At 35.5% G+C, this 4,375-nt stretch overlaps 1 long non-coding RNA gene across 1 annotated transcript; it reads right to left on the reverse strand.

Annotated features, from left to right (window-relative positions):
- Positions 1 to 308: 308 nt before the first annotated feature.
- On the reverse strand, positions 309 to 1,195 carry LOC107559280 (uncharacterized). The gene is made up of 3 exons (XR_001605607.1): positions 1,117 to 1,195; positions 826 to 1,002; positions 309 to 390 (listed from the first exon to the last, which is right to left on the reverse strand). It is a non-coding gene; the product is annotated as an uncharacterized lncRNA (long non-coding RNA).
- Positions 1,196 to 4,375: the final 3,180 nt, after the last annotated feature.

Consider the following 4,375-nt stretch of genomic DNA (forward strand, 5'->3'; position numbering starts at 1 on the left):
GTGCACATGAATATTTTTTTCTGTAAGACCATTTAAGAAGGAAATAGAAAGTTGTTGTTTTTGTTGTGGGTTTTGTTTCTGTTTATTTTTTAACCTTGATGGCAGGTTTTATACTCACATTTATTTTTGTCAGCATGAGAATAAAAAATCATTACCAAACAGAATTTCTCTTAGAACTGACATTCTTGCAGTTTTTTGTTGAGTAAAGAGAACAGCAGAGATTTTATCTTCTAAAATACAAAAGTAAGATGATGAAATATTCAAACATACTGACATTATATCAGATATTTAAGATGTGAGGCATTCTTGCTTACTTTAACAGATTCATAAATGATGGCAGATCATTTGAAGTTTTGGTCCCACACTGAACATCATTAAAAGAAAAGGTTTCTAGAGGTCACAGATCACAAAGGTCACCAATGCATCCACAATAGCAGCATGAATATTTAGCCATATCTGATTAAAAGAATAGTTTACCAAACAAAAAATTGCTGTATAATAAACAAATCCATCAAGACATTTTTAACTGTTGCTTCCAGCAAAAACATGAGTGCATCTTGAATGTCCTAATGACTAAATTTTTTAGCAAATCTTCATTTTTGGGTTAACTATTCCTCTAATATCTATTGTGGTAATGGATTTCTGTAGAACTGTTTTTAAGAAGCTGTCGGCCCATCATGAGATCTCCTGTGCTTCCTGACAGCAGGAGAAAAAGCCCTGGATTCTACATGTATGTATGCATGCACACGCTTTCTCCTTCCTGCTTTCCGTCAAACAGAAGATGAATCCACCCAAGTAGCCTTACATCTTTACAGAAATACTCACACACATAGTCTTATCTCTTTCTAGACAGACCTCCTCACATCCTTGTGGATTGTACAAGACCCCCGCTGTTGGGGATTAGATCTTTTAAGAGTGTTGCGTTCTGATGCAGTTCCTGTCTTGGGTTAGCCATCCTCTGGGATACAAGAACACTTTCACGCTGTGCTCACAGTTGTGCCACTGCAAGGTTAAAATTTTAAGAGAGCATGTACTGTTGAGGGGAATCTTGGCATTAAGCCCATGAGACCAGCGTAAAGATGGACAGCAGATAAAGATTAATCAATGTAATCTCACCTGTTATGTCACTCTTCTGCTTCTGCAAATGGATTCTGGGAACAGTTGGGCTTGAAAACTTTCTGAGAAATTTGCAGAGGTTCACAGTGTATGAGTTAAGAAATCTCTTTTAAAAATGTCCTTTAAGATCCTGCAGGAAATTAATGGTTATGATGGGATGCCCCACAAGATAATCTTGTCCAATTGCAAAGGAGTGCAGCTGAACGATTTAATTACTTGCCAGTGCTTATCATCACACTCCATGTTTTATCACTCCTTTGTTCATTTCAGCTACCTCGTTTAATTTATTGGAGTATCTTGTGTAAATTGGATCTCCAATTATTCAGACCAATTGGGTGATTACTTAAAAGAAATGGGAAGTTTTATTTGAAGATATGGGGAGTACAAACTAAATTAAGACTTGAATAATCTCCACCATATTTTTCCTCGGTACACTCCAGGTTGGTCACAATACAGAATTTAAGAATTGACTTATTTTCCGTTAATAAATGGCCAATTGTATTGAATTGCCAACACACCCCACCAGTTGTTGAATTTGGAGCATGCACGATCACTTCCGCATTTAGCGTCAGTGGCCACCACACAATTTCCGGTGCAGTGCAATGTATGGAAATTGTGAGGAAATTAAGCACAAAAATAAATCTTGTGTTACAGGACGAACAATGTTGATACGATCCATCTTTACACTAAAGATATTTAAAGCTTCTAGAACTTATTACTTAGCTAATATACTAAAATGTTATGTTTACTAATGTACTGTATTATAATTAAATGTAATTATTTGTGATCGACAGTTTTTGACCAAAAAAAGTATCATTAATTTAGACTGATATGTTCCAAGAGCCCTGGAATGTTTTACTATTTAGGTTGCACGTTACATCCAGCAGATGGCGACAATTGAGAATTATTTATAGGTGAGTCATTCATGCAACTGATTTGTTTAGCAATACTGATTAATTTGGGACCGAAACACGAGGAGACTTGATCCTGCTTTGGTTTCGTTTGAAGTTTTTGTCGCTAGTGAAACAAAAACAGACAAAGTAACTGTCCGTATAGTGTCTAAAATGTAAGTTACTCAATGTTAACTTTTTATTTATCGAGCTGTTGTGTAAAAACAAGCAATATCTCATTCACAATCCTGCTGTGCTGTTGTTTGAATAGCAAACACTCTTGCTCGTGTGATGTTGCTCAAGTTCAATAGTCAAAACAGATTTTGATTTTGATTACTTAAAAAAAAAATTACATTAATGTGAAGCCATTGATTGAATTGTGCTCTAACAATATAAGTGGACTAATAATAATACACAAGAAACAATATTATAAAAAAATACATAGTCCGTATGTTCTCTTACATTTTTCTGTAGTGAAATGGAAATTTTAGAATTCATTATGAGAATTTTTGAAATGAATTAGATTTTTTCTGCTTCATTAAAGTCAATTTATAAAATCAAAATCAAATATATAAACCTTGATTGCACTTTAAGTCGCATTGGATGAAAGCATCTGTCAAATGCATAAACATCATGGAACTTGGAACATACATCATATACAACATGCACATCTGCCTGCTATTTGACGGCTCTGAAATAAAGACTTTCTCTTGTGACTGAGGGACGGTTACAAATTATGATTGATCAACCTCAAAGCCCTCCATTTTCTAACCTATTGAGTTTGATTTGCATCGCCCAGCTTTCATTCACAGCTGTGACCTATGTGGAAATGAGGGGATCAGCGATTAGCCAAGTGTCCACGGGATGTGGCCATCAGGCACTTCAGAAAGGATGCTATGGGCGAGCTTTTTGGGTTTGTTCAACGCATTGCCATTCATCACCTCTCATTACAGGTTCTAGCACCTGGTGACCCAGCGATTCAGTGCCACAGATACAGAACTCTTCATCCACCCCCATCTGTTCCGGTCCATTAGCCTGGGAGATGGGCCTGAGCCTGCGGTAAATGCTTTCCAGAATATTCTAATCTCACTCATCTCTGTGTCTCTCGTTGCAACGTACCAGCTACACCACAGAGATCCATTCCATCCCCATGACAACAGCGACAACATCCTCGCTTCCTGGTTCCAGATTCGGGTCTGTTTGCACATACTGTCATGAATGGTGGTGGTAATGCGCTTATAAGTCTGCAATACACCATAAAGCAAGAAGAAAAAGAAGAAGAAGACGCGTCACGCACCGGCTGTTGAGAACACGCTTAGGACGCTCTCAGGACAGTTCAGACATTGCGGTGAATCAGAGGTAAAAAACGATATAAATACTGTTCAGTTTCTTGCACAGACCGATCGTTTCATGTCTGTACACATCAATGTTTTGTCACGAGCCGCAGGGTTTAATTTGGTTTTGTTTGTGTATGTTTTTTGACTCTCAAAGCTGTGATTCCAATTCACTTCCATTATAAGACTGACAGACTGCAACGGTTTGAGTTAAAAATCTTTGTTTGTGTTCTACTGAAGAAACAAAAGTCACCTACATCTTGGATGCCCTGGGGGTAAGCAGATAAACAGATACAAAATTTCGTTTTTGGGTGAACTATCCCTTTAAATATTGCAATTTGGCAGATAATGCATTCTGCACCATTTTTGCACAGACATGACTGACTTGAAAGGGTATTTGCAACTATAACATTTTTAAATAATTTAACACAATATAAAAAAAACTATTAATAATTTAACACCAATACATTTTTATTTTGATGTTTTTAATAAAACAATGACATAAGTTTAGACATTGTCCATAGAATTATACATTGTTCAATAATATAATTTTTTTTTTCATTCAACTATTTAATTAGACGTTTTTTATATAAAAATGACAAGTTTAGACATTGCCAAAGAGTTGTACATTGTAATAAATGTATAAAATGAAATAAATTAAAAAGTAGAGTATTTTTTCAATATAACAATGCAATACAAATAAATATAAATAGTCTTAGTAATGTTATTTTAACTTAAATAAATTATCCTGTATATACTGTGAAGACAATTATTATCTGTATATTAATTCATTAATTATTCAGTTAGTTAGTCAATAACTAAGATAAACAAGTATACTGTATATTACAGTTAGGATGAGGCATCGTTGTTATAGTAGTTTTTTCTTTAATTTTGTCTGGCTCTGTCCTCAGTTGCTTCTGCAAGCACTCAGATACATTTTGTCATCCTCTGAGGAACATGCTCGATGATTCATCTCCCCTCATGGAAGGCAAACTCCTCAAATACATTCACACGCTTTTATCTATTAACAGAGAG

Source organism: Sinocyclocheilus grahami, unplaced genomic scaffold (genome assembly GCF_001515645.1).
Source record: "Sinocyclocheilus grahami isolate Dianchi unplaced genomic scaffold, SAMN03320097.WGS_v1.1 scaffold680.1, whole genome shotgun sequence".
Classification (NCBI taxonomy): domain Eukaryota; kingdom Metazoa; phylum Chordata; class Actinopteri; order Cypriniformes; family Cyprinidae; genus Sinocyclocheilus; species Sinocyclocheilus grahami.